This window comes from Megascapheus bottae, chromosome 3, assembly GCF_031878675.1.
Source record: "Megascapheus bottae isolate mThoBot1 chromosome 3, mThoBot2.hap1, whole genome shotgun sequence".
NCBI lineage: Eukaryota > Metazoa > Chordata > Mammalia > Rodentia > Geomyidae > Megascapheus > Megascapheus bottae.
Window position 1 is genome coordinate 27,086,778 of NC_143511.1, and position 19,535 is coordinate 27,106,312.

The following is a 19,535-nucleotide window of genomic DNA, read 5'->3' on the forward strand; positions in this document are numbered from 1 at the left end:
TCCTTTGTACAACTACTTCATAATAATAATATGACTAAAGAAAAAAAGAGATGGGTAAACTAGTTTCCATGATAGTTTCTTCTCACACAGGAAATGTGGGTGGTCTGCTTCTGTGCAATGCCCCTGGGTGGCACTTACAGGCTGTATGAGGATGGTAGCTCAGCTCTTTGTCCTCAGTTGGCTCCAAATGGCTGAAGGCCCTAGCTAAGCCAGTTCACTAATATCTCTCCTCAGCTGTCTGCAGCCACAGCTACTTGACATGTTGCTTAGTGTTCTACTTCACGGCATCCTTGGGCTATCCTTTAGCTCTCTTGGACTTGGCAGTGACGGGCTGTATTTTATCAATTAAGTGTAGTGGGGCTATTCATAACACTTGGCCTCTCCGAGTTACCCTTCATGAAATAGAGGGATGAATCAGAGGTGACAGCACAGTTTAGAACCAGCATAGAACAAAGCAATTATATATACTTCAGGGAGATTCCCCTTGCCTGATGAGCTGGCCTCTTCAGTGTGTTCTTTCTTGTTTCTGAGTCAGTAACAATTACTTCTGGTGAAGTAGAGATATTCTATCCAGTCTCTGGATGATAGGAGCAGGCTTTAGTTTTGTGACACTAGAGGAAAATGCTGATTAAGGATGAATGTGATCTGGGAAATACCCAAGTCCAAATAATGACATTGACCCAATGCCAATATGTGACTGTTAACCTGGCAGCCTTCTACCATCTCCTGGGAGCCAGGCTCTTTGATTTCCGGCCTTTGAAGGGTGGGGGGCAGAGAAAAACATGAAAGACTTGCTGGAAAGCATTGAGTCACGCTGTGGTGGTAGGAGCAAGTACAGGATCAAATGACCTCTTCATCTTCAAAGAGCCCCAAAGCCTCACAGCACTGACAGAGTCTAGGACAGGCAGTGTTATTGTAATAGTCACTGATCAAGGCCTCAAGTAACTGGTTCTAAGTGGCTTATGCCAAGTGGCTAGTTGATCTCTCTTTCCTATGTAGACCCCTGAACTGTCTGTCCTGTTGGATCAACTTAATCCTACTGTATCAAGAACTGACTTAGGACTCAGTGCAGAAACCTCAGGAGGACACCCATGCCTGTGGGTACCCCAGGTAACATGAATGTAATCACCTGTCACTCACACCAAAGATGTGAGCCTCCATTTCACGTGTCCTCTCTTCCACTTTCTTGGTGCCCCTGTGATTAAGCCAATTCCAATGAAAAAGCCATGTGTTCCTCCCTGGCTTTTATGACTCCAGAAGTCCCAGAACTGATCCTGAAGTGGCTTCCAAGATATCTTCTCATTCCGAGATAATATGTCCAGGCCTTCATTGAAAGATAATTTTATTGATAACAATCTGCAGATAAGTTGTCTTTATTCTTAGCAGAAATCTCCCAGTACTTTCAAAATTCTTCATATCATGTGAGAAAGAAAACATCAGCTAGATGCTGCTTATAACTGTTAACATTCTTCTTTGATCTCCTGCTAATCTCCTCCTCGAATTCAGGACTTTCTGAAGACATCAAAGCACAAGGAATGTTCCCCCTGGAGTCTGGTAATCCTCACCTCCATGACTCACGAGGCCTCTAACAAAGAGTCTGGGATGGATTTGAGAGATATTCTTTTTCTAAGTTCATGACTTGGGGAAAGTAACTTTATTTCTTTAGGCTTTACTCAGTTTTCCCATCTGAAAAAAATGAATGGGTTAGGCTGAAACATCCCTCAGTTCTTCCTTCTGGTTCTTAGCATTCTCTTCATTTATTATTTATTAGTTGTCACAGTCTGAAATATTTGCATCAGTTTTAAGGCAAATGATGAAAATGATTGTTCTCAGGAATCCTCCATTGAAAAGCTTATACAGACACTTTACTGCATCTGAGTTTTCCTTAAAGTCACATAAAGTAGGGATATTGTTGTCTTTCTTATTTAGAGGTAGAAGAAGTGTGTTTTTCCCCGTTTGAAGCAGAAGAAGGAGTAAAATCAGGCAATTCAATGGCAAAACCCAGGCTTTCCTTTTTCTACATGGTAGATATTGCCTCTACCAATCATACTGTTTTTTGACTTCATGGTAGAATTTGTAACCTGCTTGATCATCTGAATTAAACCTGATTGGTAAAGGTCTGTGAAATTAAAAGGGCTGTTAAAAGATTCTGCATCATAAATTCACTGCACATCTGAAAGTTCTACATTATATATTCCACACCTCTTTTCTGGATTTTGTGAGAGGAGGAGGAGAGAAGATAGAGAGGGAGAGAGAGAGAGAGCTATCATCTTATCCCTTCCCCTTGAACAATTGCCTACAGCCTACTGGGCTTGCCTTTTGAAAACAAAATCATCCAGAAGGCAGAGACAGTTTGTCATTTGAAAACCTTTGGAAGAATTGCTTGGATGATGACCTTTGACAGTCCTGCAGAATCTCCTACATCAGCCTGCTACACGCTGTTCTCTTCCATCCACTTTCTTTCTTCCTCAGTGGAAGGAAGAAGAGCTCAAGGCAACATATAACTGTGGCCTGAGTGCAAGCTGCAGTGGTTAATCTGGATTCCTTGGTGCCTTGCCACTTAGGATAAGATGTTCAGGGCAGAGGGCGGAAAGATGCTTTGCACAGGATTTGGCTAAGAGTGGAGCACAGGTGGGGAAGCACACAATTTCCCAGTGCTCTTCAAATGAGAAAGGACATTTCCTTCTCAGGCACACTTGTTCAATGGAAAGTAGTCTAAAAGATCACCCATCTTCAAGTATACCAAGTACAAAACTAAACTCTAGAGTTAACATTAGGAGTACTGGCCTGCAAAAGGAACTGCTCACGACTGTCACTTTACTCATTTCTTAGCTTGTTTCTCCCTGTTTGTCAAAGAATGATTTCAGCTAACAATTGTACAATGCTAACTGCATATCTTCCATTGGGCCAGGTGATGATGACAGACAGAAGGACAAGAGGGAATACAACCTAATTATTAGTGAATTCAGTTCCGTCTTTTGCATCTTTGGCCTGCACTGTGATTCTGTATGCTTATGAAACTCCATCATCAGTATTACTGTTTTTTCTCCCACCAAAGTCTACTAATGTGAAATTATTTGCAGCTTTCTTTTCATTCGTTTTTATTCCACACTATATTTCTGCAATTCCTTTGGGCTTATTTCTCCTCTTCCTGAAGAATTTTTTCTTGCTTCTTTCTTGCTTCTTTCTTGCTTTTCCTCTTTCTCTTCTCTGTAAGGGCAGTCTGCAGGGATGAGGTTCTCAGATTTTGTTTGAAAAAGTCATTTTACTTTTATGTTTGAAGGCAATTGTTCTGGGTTATTGGTTCTATGGTGACATGTATTTCTTCTCTGCACTTTTTTAAAATTTAATTTTATTGTCAGAGTGAAGTATATAGGGGTTATAGTTATAGAGGTAAGGTAGTAAGTACATTTCTTGTTGGACATTGTTACCCCCTTCTATGTTGTTTTTCTCCTACTTTCCCTCCTCCAACCCCTACCCCAAATTCTAGAGTTCATTTCCAACATATTGTCTTGTATGTATTGCTGTTGCGTAGCTTCACCATTAATTATCCTTTGTCTCACCATTTTGTTGCTCCCTTCCCTTCCTTAATTCAAATAAACATATATACAGTATACCAGGTACCAAAATCAGAGTGACAGCAGTAAATAAACCAGGGCGGGGGGGAGGGGTGCAGGCAGGAAGGAAATAGGTATTAAAACTAGGAATTTTCAACCAGAGGACCATAATTGCTCAATAGCTCTGTACAAATGACCATGTAAAATGATGCTAAGTGAAATGAACTCCAGGATATGGAAATAAGAGGTTGTGGTTGTTGTTTTTAATACCCTATACACTTTAACAATCTCATACTTCTGTTGCTCAGCTTTCCATGCAAAGCATTAGGAAACAAAAACAAGGTTCACCCTCCTTTGCTCTGAGTGTTCAGTCATTTTCTTATGTTGTGGCGAACTGTGTTTTTTTTCCTGAATATTTAGTTGGGTTATATAAGTTTATAAAATTCTGAAGTCTTGGCTCGATGGCTCTCATTTTTTTCATATATTTTTTATTGTAATTAATAGAAGGGTTACATAAGATTTGCCAGATAGAAGGGGCATTAATTCGCATACATTGATACCCTTTCTCATGTCATTTTTTTTTTCCAAGAATGATCCCACGGTTTTCTCTCCACATAGTGTTTCTTTCCCATCCTCTCATTTCCTTCTGTACCTCATTAACAAACGTGTTGGCTCTTTTCCCTCTGCTTAATTTGTTCCATGTTCTCCTCATTTGCTATTCTTTTGCTAATCTGTGGTTTATCTGGAGGGTTCACTGTGGACAACTTTCAGTCAGCCACCTTTGACAATGCTGACTATCTGTTAAACCTACTTATTTAATGTTCCTGACAGAATTCTTACTAGTTCATTTTCTGAACAGATTCTGGTTCTTGGTAAAATTCTCCATCTATTATCTACTTTCCTGAACAGGATCCAGGTAATGTTTAAATAGATCCAATATGTGACTCATTTATGGGTCATTTTTTCTTTCCTGTTGCTTTTTCTTTATTGTTTAAAACTATATTTTTGTTAGGGTATATTTGTTTTATGAGGGGACTTCATTGTGACATTTCCATGCAAGTAGTACCTTGGTCATCTTACCTCCTGTATCACTCTTCCTCATCTTTTCTTCTTAAAAGAATTTCAAGGGCCTGGAGCATGGCCTAGTGGTAGAGTGCTTGCCTAGCATGCACAAAGCCCTGGATTTGATTCCTAGGTACCATATACACAGATAAAGCCAGAAGTGGGGCTGTGGCTCAAGTGGTAGGGTGCTAGCCTTGAGAAAGCCAAAGGTCAGTGCCCAGGCCCTGAGTTCAAGCCCCAGGACTGGCAAAAAAGAAAAGAATTTCCACAGATCTTGTTTTAATTTTAGTCATGTGTATATAACATACACTGACCAGATTGCCCGTCTTCACTCTCTCCATGGGCTTTCTTCCTGCTGCCTCTGGCATTGATTTCACAACAAAGTCATTCACTTCCAGATCATTTTCTAATGTTTATTAATTATACAAAGGGGTTTCATTATTGCATTTCACATTCATTTTTGTTAGATTAACTTCCTCTATCCCTCTCTTTCTAGGCTTCCCTCAGCTCCCTTGTCCTTTGTCTTTAAAGAAGCAGAGAAGGTCAGATAACTAAAGCCACATCTGATCCTCTCCAAGGATGATGGCTGGAGTTGAATCTGAAGAGCGTTTCTTTCTGGATTCGTGTCAGCAGCTCAGTCAGCTCTGGTGGAGAGAACACTCCAGGGTCACTTTCTGTGCATTACCCTCAGCGGCTTTCTCTCTCCATCTCTCATCAGCTGTTTCTTTACCATGGAAAGCACACACAGTTCAGATAATTAAACACTTGTGGGGCATTTTACATTTTCATGAATCTATCAGCACTGAATTATTTTTGAATGTGCTCAGGCAATGAACTCCAAATCTCTTAGCCATATTTTGCAGATGAGTAGGAATGGGTTTGTCATGAAGTAAATGAATCAGAAGTTGATCTCTTGTTTTCTGAAGTGCATTCACAGCCCCAGTATTTATCATTTATGTATTTTTTTCTTAATGACCGATGCCCCCATGCCCAACATCAATTTTATAAGCTTGGGAAAACAAAACTATTCTCAATTGAGAAACACAAAGTAAGAAGTAGTGATGACAGAATGGAGAATTTTGAGTTTGGGCTTTTAGGCTGTTTATTCTTTTTTTATTTTTTCCATATTCTTTTTATTGTATTTAATAGAAGGGGTACATTATATTCACCAGATAGAAGATGCATTACTTCACATACATTGGTACCCTTTCTCATGTCTTGATCCCCATTTCCCTCTCCCTACCCTGCTGCTTTTTATAGGCAGCCAAGTTCACTTTATTTTTTTTCTGTTTTGGTGCTGATCCTGGGGTTTGAACTCAGGGCCTAGAGGCTATCCCTGAGCTTTTCTGCTCAAGGCTACTACTCTAATTCTTTGAACTACAGTGCCATTTATGGCTTTTTTTTGGTAGTCAATTAGGAATAAGTCTCACAGACTTTCATGCCGGGCTTACTTTGAACTATGATTCTCAGATGTCAATCTCCTGAGGAGCTAGGATTACAGGCATGAGCTGCTGATACTCAGCATGCACTTTTTCTTTCTTTCTTGTTTTCTTTCTTTCTCTTTAATTTTTAAAGGCTGTTTTCTATAGTGAAATGGTAATGAGAGTGTAAATGGCAAAGAGGCCAGCAGTTGAAAAATCTATGAGCACATTTTCATCATGGTTGTGGTAGAGCTAGTCATGTGAGCTGTAAGACTGACAGCCAATTCCAGCTGCAAGGAGTAAAGAACGTTGTTCTTCCTTCTGTAAGCTTAATAGCCGCTTAGGATGCTTCTACTCCATTTTCTTTTCTTGTCTTCATCTGGTGGGGTTAAGCTTACACTATGGTCTGATGACTTTTTATAGTTCCTTCCCATTTTCTGCCACACATGCATTTTCATTAATACAATTCTTTACATTTAATCCTATTTTACTAAGCTTTCTGACAAAGCCAACATACTGAATTAATAGGTAAAAATAGGATTGGATATTGGAATGCAGTAATCAAAGTTCAAAAGAATTTTTAGGGACGCAGGTAAATTTAAGTTAAAAAATATTTGTAGTTTTTTTTTTTTGTTGTTTTGTTTTTTTTGTGGTCATAGGGCTTGAACTCAGTCTTGGCACTGTCCCTGAGCTCTTCAACTCAACTCTACTGCTCTACCCTGGGCCTGGGCATTGTCCCTGAGCTTGTTAGCTCAAGGCTACTGCCCTACCCTTGAGCCAAGCCCCACTTCCTGATTTCTGGAGATTAATTGGGGATAAGAGTCTCAGGTTCTTTTGTGCCTGGGCTGGCTTTGAACTTTGATCCTCAGATCTCAGCCTCCTGAGTAGCTAGGATAGCAGGCATGAGCCACTGTACCCGTCTTACTTGTAGTTTTACACCACTCTATCTTTAACTTTTTCCCACACTTGAAATAACTTTATTTACATAAAATTTATAAAATTTTTATCTTTCCTATGAAAATTTTATTTTTCTTCTTTTAGATTCTTAGGGTCTTAGCTCCTTGAATTTAATCATGATGATTCCCATTCAACTTGTAGTGATCAGATAGTCACTTTACAAAACCCCAAAAGCCTAGCTTAAGCTAATAGCCTATATGTTTTTTTCATATATTTTTATTGTAATTAATAGAAGTGTTACATTATATTCACCAGATAGAAGGTGCATTACTTCACATACCTTGATACCCTTTCTCATGTCATGGTCCCCATTTCCCTCCCCGCACCCCGCCGCTCATGTTGTTTTCCCCCTTCCCTATCTAATTTCAAATAACCAATCAAGCATGTATATGTCTTTCTTAAAAGCATATAGACTAATATTTCCTAAATTATGCCCCCAATGACAATAAGAGATACTGTATACTTTAGATGAGAAAAGTTCTTCATTCAAATAAATTGGGACAAAATTTCAGTATGTTCTATGGTCATTTCCAGATATTGAAATATGCACCGGAAGTACTGAAGGCTTGTAAGCAACCAGTACAAGTACCATTAAATTTGTGTTCTCCAAATCAATTTGATGATGGAAACTTTTTCTTCTAGTAAATTTCTATTAATAGTCATAGGATTTATGGTGTGTCTTACAATATAACTTGCAAGACTGAGGAAATTTATTCCAAGGATGCATTGGTATCGAGCCAGTCTCAGGATGTAATTAATGGAGAGAGGAAGAAGGCAAGCCAGCTGGTACCACCAGAAGGTTGGAAAAGGTTAGTCTTCACCCATGAGACCAAAATAAAAGGGGTCAAAAATACAGAGGGCAGAGTTGAGAGCTGATGGTTCATGCCTGTAATGCTAGTTACTCTAGAGTCCAAGATCTGAGCATCATGATTTGAAGACAGCCTGGGTATTTAAAGTCCCTGAAAATCTTCTGTCTAATTAATGAGCAAAAAGCTAGTTAACAGAGGTGTAGCTGAAGTGGTAGAGTACTAGTCTTAAGTAAAAAAGCTAAGGGAGAACACCTTCGCCCTGGGTTCAACTCCCACTGCGGACACACTCCTCCCTGAAGAATACAGAGGAGGAGGATATGCAAAACAAGCCCAAGGAAGGGAAATGAGCATCTTGTTACTAGTTAATTTCAAAGTGAAGAGCAACAGCTTCCTTTTATTTCTATACAGCAGCCTGTCACCTCCTGTACAGAACACACCTCGAAGAAGACCCAGTATGTATAACTTTGACTTGCCGCCTCCCTTTGTTTCATGTAGTTTGCTTTCCAGCTAGATTCAAATAGGGATCAGGAAAAATGACTTACTAGCCTTTAATTTGCCTCAGCCTTTAAAGCTTCCTCATTCATGCATTCATTCATCTAGTAATTATTATGCCCCTAGTATTTTCCAGACATTGTTCTTCCCGATAAGAGATGTAGTAGTTAACAAAACCCAAGGCAATAAATAAATAAATCCCCCTGAGCCACCAAGATTCCTAGCTTATGAAACAGAAACTCTAATAGTGTGAATAGATAATAGCCAAATAAATACACTAAAAAGTAGAATAGTACTAGTAGCAAGTGCTATTGATACAAACAGAATAAACCAGGAGAATGGATTAGACAGCACATTAAGGCAGAATAGATACTGAATAAATCTTGATTGACTGATTAAGTAGGCTGTTGCTCCTCTCTGGGGCAGCAACACAGGAACGGGGAGGGACACACAGGGCCAGCCTGTAGTCCCCCGGGAGCCGAGCGAGATGGTAAGTGTCGAAGACCCAGCCCTCCCCCAATCACCGGGGAAGAAAAAACCACGCTGAGTCAGAAGCAGTGTTAACCATGAAAGCGCATCAGATCTCTCTGCTGATCTCTGCTGATCTCTGATGCTCTCCTCTTTTATTGCATCAGACAATTAGTTACATACTGTTAGGGTAGGAGAAGGTGGGCACCGGGAAGCTAGCCAATAGGAAGAGGGCCCCTGTGCTACCACTAAGGGTCTGGGTGGGGCTTTCAGGTAGTGGGCAGGACAGGTGCAGGAAAGCGCGCGAGACTTGAGCTGCTGCGAGACCCGCGAAACTGCGGGGGGTTCAATCGAGTCACGTACACAGCCTTAAGAGAGGTATGCAAAAGACCAAATGCCTGGACAAAGCCCTTTAATTGCAGCTGAGCCAGAATCAGGCCTCAGAGATGGAGGCTAGGCCCCAACAGTAGGCCTTTTTAAAAATTGCTTCAGTGACACGCAAAAGATGTTTTCACAGGAAATATCATGAAGACAATACTACTTTGGCTCCACAGATATGATTATATTGTAAAAGGTGCAGTAATCTCAGCTTGAGTAATACATAGACACTCGCATACCCTTGTTCATGTTATCCCATCAGCAGGCAAACATTTGAGCATCCTTGAACTGTCAGAGATTCCCTTTTAGCAAAGGCCCTCTTGATATGACTGTCTTCAGTGCTACCTTCCTACATCCATTACCCCCTTTGTAATTACTGCAGATTAAGATGTTCGAGTCCAAAATGTTCGTGAAAAAATTGGCAAGCTGTCACCTCTGAATACCCATATGAATTGCCAAATGAATAATAATGCAAATAAAAAGCTTACTGAAAAGAATAAACAAAAGCTTGTTTCGCAACACATTCTTTTTCTCTAAACACTGCCAAGGAACATCCTCTCTCTCTCTCTCTCTCTCTCTCTCTCTCTCTCTCTCTCTCTCTCTCTCTCTCTCTCTCTCTCTCTCTCTCTCTCTCTCCCTCCTTCCCTCCCTCTCTCTCTCTCTCTCTCTCTCTCTTCACCTTTCTCTGAGCTTTATCACATTTCCCCATGTATGTAGGCCATTTTATTGGATGCTTTTTATAGATTTTATTCTTTTCCAGAGCAAACAGGATTCTTGCTTATTTTTCCTCATGAAATATTAATGTCACCCCAGCGTATAGGGAGAGATGCCAACTACATGGCTGCTGATAGGAGATGCCAGTGACTAGAATAAAATGCTCACAGTGGGCAGAGAGTTAATTTATTATGCTTTAAGCAAAATAGAAAACGGGTTTAAAAAAATAGAAGCAAGACATGAGATATCTATGTTGCTCACTGCAGAGTAGCCCTGCTCTTCTAGAAGCCTACAACGCAACCCAATCTAGCTGGAGTTTCTGGAGGGTCACGCTAGCTCCTACACTTGAAGAAAACATTGGACAAAAGTCATAAACCAAAGGCCACATCATAGCTGAGGAATCAGCTAGATATGGCAGATAATTAGGCAATAATAACAACTACATATATTTTACATTTCATATTATAGTCTCATTTGAGTCCTCAAATAATCATGGGAAGTAGAGTTGAAAAGTGGCTAATGCCCCTTAAAGAGTCAACAAAATCCTGACTTGAATGTTAGCCCTGTCCCTAGTTCATTGGATAACCCTGAGGGTGGCTCATTAGTATCTCTGAACTTCAAGAACCTCCTTCAAAAGTCAGGAAAAAACAATTCTTTTCTAGCGCTGCCACTTGCTTATAAATATCCTTGGGCAGTGTCTCTGAATTTGAAGCATGTCTTCTTTAAAATAGGCAAAACATGGGCTGGGAGTTTGGTCTAGTGGTAGAGTGCTTGCTTAGCATGCATGAAGACTGGGTTCCATTCCTCGGTACCACATATATAGAAAAAATCCGGAAGTGGTGCTGAGGCTCAAGTGGTAGAGCTCTAGCCTTGAGAAAGTCCAAGGACAGTGCTCAGGCCCTGAGCTCAAGCCCAGGACTGGCAAAAAAAAAAAAAAAAAAAAAAAAAAAGAAAGAAAAAAAGGCAAAACATTCTACCTCCCAAGATGATGTAAGTGGAGTCACCTAAAATCATCGAGTTTTCTCCTTTAGTTTTAGATTCAGTTCACATCTAGACTCTAGTAGAGGGAGTTCCTAAGTCTTATTCGATTATGACCAAGGACTGGAGGCTGACTTTCTGCTGCTTTCAACTAGAGCAGATTAGAAAAAAAATAAATTCTTTGTGTTCTGTTTAGTGACTTTTACAGGACTGGAAATTTCATGCTTTGAAAACTCTTGGCCTCACTTATGGAGGCTGCCTACTCATTTCTGTTGTCTGGCGTTTGCTGATTAGGCATCTATAAAGCAAGGAAATTAACTCATTTGTTAAATGCCACCTACAATTTTCTATACATCAAGAAAACCCATTAAATTCAACCCCATGATTATAAGCTCGACCTAGTCCAAACCCTGTGCGTTCTAGGGATTAAATGAAGGGTGTTTCTAATATCAATGTTAGCATGGATAACAAGAATGCAAGTATGAATGATGACCAATGATTAGTATGGTGAAGGTTGTTTTTATTTTAGCCTCAGTTCTACCAACATTTCTCAACACTTCTAGAAGGCTTTTCAGAATAATCGCAAATGGTAGAATCTCTGTTCAAATAGATCAACCACTGAGATGTTCAGAGACTGTTCTGTAAGCAAAATAGAGAAATTGGAAATAAATAAATATAGATAAAACATAATAAATAAATTCATGGTAAACTGGTTTTTAATTAAGAAAATAACCAGAAAGCCTTTCATGGGCTGCACAAGTGCTTTCGAATCTATTTACCATACCTGTCATTTTCCATTCTCCTTTCATCTCTTTCTTCTGCCTTTTGTTCTATTGTTATTTCTTTCAGTCTTTTTCAGCAAATGGTGAAAGACACAGTCTCCTAGATAATGAATTGCCATTTTAATTTGCTTTGTTTTCAGGGATTGTAGGTCTGATTTAATGTATTAAATGAAGCTCCAGGATTTAATCAAGGAAAGGAGGCTATTAGGAAAACAAAAACTCAACTCTGCAGGTAAGCTAAAAATAATTTGCATTCGGGAGTTGTGCATTAGGGGTATTTGTCCAAGCTCTTTCATGAGGAAGATAAAATGAAAATGACTTGCTTTGCTAGTTCAAAAGTCTTACCTTTATAATAATAGGGAGAGTAAAAAGCTTTTCTGATTGATGCTGTTGAGCCATTAATATCCGGGATCTTTTGTACTCATGGGCATGGGAAAACATTAATTGACCCAAAAGAGGCTGCAGTTATTGTCCAGAGAGCATTCTATGTCATCCTGATGTGGCAGGCATCCAGCTTTTATGAAGCAGGATAGGTCTTCTGCCAGAGGCCACGGTTTAGCAGTTCCAGAGCCTGAATCTGAACCTTTTACAACAAAACTTAAATGTGGCTGCATTGACTAGATTCTCAATTGTGCAGCTGTGAGCCTATGATTCAAAGTGAGCAATGACACCATCAAATATTCCCATGGAGTTGTACAGATTGAAATGGAAAAAGAATTGTTTCTCAACCCAGGATTGCAGATGTCAATAATGATGGCAAAGAATAAACACCCATGGAGAACAATCCAGAATATCCCAGAAACCGTCTTTTTTCCTTATTACTATGTGCAGGATGGAGTGGTCTTATTTAAAGAGTTATGCCACTGTTCTCAGTGCACTCAAAATGGGGGCCACACATGTGACATTCAGAGGTGCTAACATGGAGTGGAAATTGTTCTCTTATTCTTTTCCTTGGCTTCTCCAAGCAGATGTTAGCCTTCTTAGCTCTCAAGGTAGGGACAGTGGTTCTCTTTTGAGCTCCATGTGTGCTGGCTCTTCAGTATAAAGGAAGATGGAAGAGCTATGTGACCAGTATGAGAGTTTGGATACCATAGTAAACCATGTACTTTTGGAAAAGACTCAATAGAGACCCAGAACTGGTTTATGGCAATGATTTATTTTCTGTAGGTTAGTTTGAAAGTAGAGTAAGAGGCTATAAACTAGAACTCAGCAAAATCTTTTTTTATAGTAATATTTGCTGGCCAGTTTTAGGTTTAGGGTTTTAAGAGTAAGATTCATGATATGGTTTTTTTTCTTTTCTTTTCTTTTCCTTTTTTAAAACTCTTCTCTTACACATTCCATCTTTAAATGGTACTGGGGGTTTGGTGTCATCAGGAGGTCTTCATATCCCCTGAATTTAAAGAGGGACAAATAGAGGTCTCCAATGCCTGGTATTTCCCATGATATTTTTGGCCCTTTGCCTGTAGGTGGAATTCATTAACTGTCCATCCAAATAGTCACTTGCCCTGGAGCTGGAAGCTGGGAAAGGCAGCATCTGTCCTCTTCCTGCAAATGAGCCTTACAAAGTACCACCAGATAACAATTCAGAAAAGGTATAGGTGACTTGACGGTTGAGACCCCTTGAATTATTACAACCAGAACAGAAAAATAATGACCCATGGCACCATGCAGTTACAAGCATCTGTGTCCTCAAGTCTGCTGGCTGTGCCTTTTTTGCGAATCTTTTTGAAAATAATTTTTTATTTTAATGTTACAGTTATAATGTTACAGTTATATTCGCCAGATAGAAGGTACATTAATTCTCACACATTGATATCCTTTCTTATGTTTTTGTCCCCATTTCCCTTTCCCCAACCCCTCCCCTCATTTTTCCCTCCTATTTCAAATAAACATGTAACCATCTATATAATATAGCAGGTAACAAAGTGGGATACTGTAACAATATGAGATTAACCAAAGGGCAGTACAAGAGAAGAGAGAAAAACATAATACATTAAGAGTAACAGTCACGGGCCGGGAGTTTGGCCTAGTGGTTAGAGTGCTTGCCTAGCATGCGCAAAGACCTGGGTTCGATTCCTTGGTACCACATACATACAAAAAAGCTGGAAGTGGTGCTGAGGCTCAAGTGGTAGAGCTCTAGCCTTGAGAAAGTCCAAGGACAGTGCTCAGGCCCTGAGCTGAAGCCCAGGACTGGCAAAAAAAAAAGAAAAGAGTAACAGTCACTCATAATTAAGCTCTTATTTCTATGTCGTGGCGTTCCATTATATATACATATATATATATATTTTGCTAATCTTTTTAAGAATCATTTCTAAAGGCAAACATACAAAATTCTTTACAGTTTCAACCAAGATCTTTTAAAAACATTATAACTATCCAAAAGGGATTTTTAAAAAATCGTATCATTTTCCTTGTTTTAATCAGAGGTCCCACTCTGATCTAGAAGGAACTCATAGCCCTATCATTCCTTGATTAAGAATGAACAAAAGAAGTCTCTTGAGGGGCCGGGAGTTTGGCCTAGTGGTTAAAGTGCTTGCCTAGCATGCATGGAGACCCGGGTTCGATTCCTTGGTACCACATACATAGAAAAGTCAGAAGTGGTGCTGAGGCTCAAGTGGTAGAGCTCTAGCCTTGAGAAAGTCCAAGGACAGTGCTCAGGCCCTGAGCTCAAGCCCAAGACTGGCAAAAAAAAAAGTCTCTTGATATGCATTGCTCCCCTTGGGAGAGGTAAATCCTTATGTAAGGCTGGGGACTGTCAGGGCACAGGTCCACAGCTGTTTGTCATGTCCAGCCTGGACACAGTTCATTTAGAGGAATCCCTTGCATTGCCACTTCTGTGGCCTAAGATCCATATGCACAATTTTCCATAAAATAATTAGGGCAAATACTGATTCACTGATTGACTGAAGCAATATAGCCAAATGGAATGTAAGAATCCAAAGCTTTCCTTGTCAGAGTTCAAAGAAAAATGAATTGGAACTTGAAATTTTCCTAAAAGGCTGGAAGAAATATTAGATACAGCCTAAGGCCTTTTATTTTTATTTTTTTTAATCTAATGCAATTATGTTGTGCTGCATGCAGAAGAAAACCCAGAGTTGTGGTTTAACAAGATAAAGGCTTTATTTGTTGTTTTCTTCTTTCCTTAGTAAAATGAAATCTGGGGTGGTAGGATGATTCAAGGTCAGAAACCCAGATTTCTTCTACCATTTTGCTCTACAATCCTTAGGGCTTGGCTTTTATTCCAAATATTATATTTTTAGTTCACAAAATGGTACCAGCTCCAGGCAATAGTTCTTACCACCACTGGCAGCAGCCTTTCCTAAGAATTTCATGTTTACAAAGTACTGGGGATTACACACTTAGCACCACAACTGCAGAACCTCTATGCTACATTGGCCCCTAAAGAGCTGAGTTTTGGGCTTGTGAATCCTGACATACATAGGATGGATGTGGATCTCCCCTGAGGGGAAACAACAGGAGCATCCGAGAGTTATTTTTAATTGTTATTATACAGGTAATGTATAGAGGGATGACAGTTACAGAAGTCTGGTAAAGAATGCATCTCTTTTACCATGTCTTTTCATTTCATTACAAACAGGCCAATGTAGTTCTTTCTGATGGAAGCATAGCATTCCATTGTGACTCTATACCACATTTTTTTTTGATTCATTCATCTGCTGTGGGGCATCTAGGTTGGTTCCATATCTTAGCTATGGCAAATAATGCTGAAGCGAACATGGTGTGCTGGTAGCTTCAGTGTGACCTTGTTTGTCATTATTTGTGTAAATGCCCAGGAATGGAATTGCTGGATTATAGTGGGGCTAAGCCAGACCCAAAGAAACATAGACTCTATGGTTTCCCTCATTTATATGTCTATGATGGCATATGTCTAGGATAGTTCTAGAAGAGTCACAATAGCTAAATAGCTATGTACATATGACCATATAAAATGATGCTAATGGAAATGAACTCCAAAATACAGAAACAAGAGAGTTATATTTTTCAATGTACTATGTGAAGTCAATTCTCTTCCTCTTTCTTTACCTCTCACCTTTGGTCTATCCTCTATCCTCTGTTATCACTGTTTAGGATTTTGGTACCCACCCTCTCCATATATGTGTGTGTGTGTGTGTGTGTGTGTGTGTGTGTGTGTGCGTGTGTGTGATTTGGGGAAGGGAAGGGATATAATAAAATGGTGAAACAAAAGGCAAAGAGTGAACCAATGCAACAGCAATACTCACAAGACAGTTAGAAATGAACTTTACAACTTGGAAGGAAGGAAAAGTAAGAGAAAAAAAGGGAGGTGGTAACTATATTCCATAAGAAATGTACTGCCTTACTTACATAACTGTAACCCTTCTGTACATCCTCTTCACAATAAAATTAAATAGAATTTTAGACAAAGAAACCGTTTCTTTTTGGACAGTATCACCCCTTCCTTTGATCTTTCCTAGTTTCCCCCTCCCATCTCCATCCATAAGTTGTACAGTTCATTTTCAACATAGTGTCTAGTGAGTACTACTGTTGAATTTCTTTACCCTTTGTCCCTCCATTTCTGCTCCCTTAACCCTCCCAAAGACAGATAAATGAGCAAACAAGACAAAAAGAAAAGGAAACTAAAACAACAACAAAGAAGAAAAGCCCTCTTGTTTCCAGTTCTGGAGCTGAGTTTGATGAATATTATTTATATGACCAGGTGCACAGAAGCATGGAAGCTTTGTGCTCCTCTACTAAGAGTCTCCTCCTTTGGTCTCACTGTGTATGGAGAGATTTTTCTTTAATTAGCAATTAACCGAAGCAAGTGGAGGTGTGGGGACAAAAAGAGGGATAGGAGAACAAGATAACTGTAGCTCTCCATCCCCATAGCACACAGAGTTTCCTTAGTCAGGGAGTACTGTCAATTTGCTTGAGAATCTATGGGTACAGAGGCTCTGTAATTCTGGCCTCAGTTTAGGTGTGTTTGTGCCTAAAACCAGGTGATATTGGAGCTAAGGGATGATTGGCCTACAGTTCTTCCAATACAATTCTCCTGAAAAAGCCACGTTTCTTTAAAACTTCTTAAACCCTAAATTTGTATCCCAAATAGGATGTATCTGCCTTTTAGATTTGGATTTTATTTTTACTTTGTTCCTGCAAAAGGTGATTTCTACCACTTCAGTATTCAAAAATAATTCAAGGGGCTGAGAGTGTGGCCTAGTGGTAGAACGCTTGCCTAACATGCACCAAGCCCTATGTTTGATTCCTCGATACCACATATACAGAAAATGCTGGGAGGGGGGCTGTGGTTCAAGTGGTGGGTCCTGGGCACTGTCCTTGAGCTTTCTCAAGGCTAGCACTCTAAGTTCAAGCCTCAGAACTGAAAAAAAATAATTACAAGTTCTAAGCTTATAGAATGTAACCAATACAGAACTAAAAGAACCTAGAATTCTCTTGCATTGCCTGCAGAAAGTATATAAAACATGCATATAGACTGGGGGCTGGTGGCTCATGCCTTTAATCCTAACTACTCAGGAGACTGAGATCTGAGGACTGTGGTTCAAAGCCAGCCAGGACAGCAAAATCCAAGAGCTTCCTATCTCCAGTTAACCACCAGAAAGCTAGAAGTCGAGCTATGATTCAAAGTGTTAGGGTGCTAGCATTGAGCAAAAGAGCTCAAGGACAGCACCCATGCCCCGAGTGCAGACTCCATGACTGACAAAAACAAACCATCAAACAAAATTAACATGCATTTTCCCTGTCCTTAGTCCTCAAAAGCTCTGAAATTGTAGGCTCATGTTTCCTCAGGTCTCTTTTTATTAAAAGATGCCTCCGGGTAAACTTTTGCCCTTGTCCTAATACCTAATTTTTCTTAGAGATTATGTGCTTTACCTTTCTCACTTCAAATTCTTTTCCATTTAAGGTTAGCAACTCAGTGAAGCAGGAAAAATAAAGCATAGGCATGTAAAGACAGTTTATGAGCTTGGAACTCTCAGATCCTTGTTTAATAGCCACTCTGCTTCACTCACCAAGAGCCAGGGGATCCTGAATTATCTGTGGTCCTTTTCATAGCCTCCTTCTTCTCTCATTCCATCCTTGGAGTCTAACCCTAAGGACCCTCCATAGCTGCTCAATTAGCTGTTGTTTTATAGGTACTTAACGATTTAATGAAATGACTGACCATTTCCCTTTCCCAGTGTGACCAACCAATGTCTTATAAACACACTACCTGCAGTCATACAGGTCAGGATGCGGAGTGCCAAGCCCACACGTATGTACAATGCTTACCCACAGAGCATTCACCTGGACTCTCCAGCAATCTTTGCACATATTTTCACCAATGCTAGATCATAGCAGGTGTTTTTTTCTCTTCTCTTCTTTTGGGGTATTTTTTTTCTCCAGCAGTCCAAGCCATTTGGACAGACAATTTGATTTATCTCTGTGCTTTTAGGTTGGCCCTGTCTAGCATCAAAGAGGCAACACATTAGAAAGCAAGTTAGTGTCTTCAATTGCTTTTATTGTGCAAAGCAGAACCATTGGAACTCATTTTTAAAAATTAAAGTTATAAAGGCTGACCAAGGGATCAAATAGTGTGGTTTAGAGACACCTGGCGCCTGACTCTCAGCTTGGTAGTCTCTCTTCTGCACATCACACTGTTAGGCTATGGGAAGTTTGGAAGTGAAAAAACCATCAACTCCTTCATCAATGTTCCCTTTGCCAGAAATTCAATTCCAAATCATTTCACCACGTATGTGTATGGGTTTTTTTTAATCTGCAGAAACTTCATGGGTATTTCATTGCAAATACTTTGGAATGATGCCCCTATGCTTTGCAGAAATCTACCCAGCATCCTTCAGAGATCCTAACATGCTCTCCCTTCTACCCACACCTCCCTTTGCGCATGACATGTTCAGATCACTGCAGTTACTAAATGATATCAGAATCCACATATTTTCCCCTTTAGCTCAGAGAGGCTTGCCTATTTTCCCTTTCATTCATCCTTCCTAAACCAGGCCAGCTGTCCTAACTCACTTTGCTATTTCTTCTTGTTCCTTCCTCCAAGCCTTCTTTGAAACTTTCCATCATTCACAATCACGTGTTCTGTAGCCCTGGTATTGATGTGGTTGGTGCTAAGTAAGTGTGACAGGATGGGTGGAAGGACCAACATAGACAGATGGAGACCAGGCAAGCTGGCAGAAATCTCTTTCTGTGCAAGTTTTAGGGAATAAATGTGAGAACTTGAACCTATCGAGAGAAATATTTTGATTCCCAAGGAAGACCAAAAAAAATGCATGTATATTATGACATTCCCTCTCCCAGGGTCTATTTCAATTTTTACTTCCTAACAAATTCCTTACTTTTAAGTAGGAGGCATCATTTGACTCTGACTGGTGTGAGGAGATGTGGTGGTGGTGGGCTGTCTCAGAGAGATTGCTTGTCCAGCGTAGAGGAGAGAGAAAAGGAAGAAGAAAAACAATTAAATCCCCTGGAGTCTAGTTACAGAAAGGCCTGGCTCTTAGGACAGACACCAGGTGGAAAAGTCTGTGTAAAATACTCCAATTTCTTTTCCTTCCACCTCTCTGTCTTCCTCACTTCCCTTCTGCCAACTTACTAGGCGTCCACAGAAAGGAGGATGAGGAAGACAGAACCATCTATCCATCAAGCAGTCAAGTTGGCCCTGAAGGTCAGGGGCCGTTAGGGATGCCAGTCTTCTTCTGTCTTGCCTCATACTCTCCCAGAGCCAAGTGCATGAAGCAGCCCTGAACTGCCACATGTGACTGACTGCTCATTGCATCCCAGATGGCACCAGCCCCTCCTTGGCAGGAGTGGAAATATGCCCCTGTAGGAATGTATGCCACTGCCTGAGTAGACAGGAGCTGAGCTTCTCTATCTTCTTTGTTTTACTCAACCACACAACCATGTTATGAGGACACACTGATT

The 19,535-nt window shown here is 40.1% G+C and overlaps 1 long non-coding RNA gene across 1 annotated transcript in view; it reads left to right on the forward strand.

Annotated features, from left to right (window-relative positions):
• LOC150065099 (uncharacterized) overlaps positions 1 to 19,535 on the forward strand; it is a 94,438-nt gene that overhangs the window by 25,465 nt on the left and 49,438 nt on the right. Inside the window, exon 2 of the long non-coding RNA XR_016534740.1 lies at positions 11,759 to 11,850. This is a non-coding gene — a long non-coding RNA (uncharacterized LOC150065099). The remainder of the gene's footprint in view (positions 1 to 11,758; positions 11,851 to 19,535) is intronic.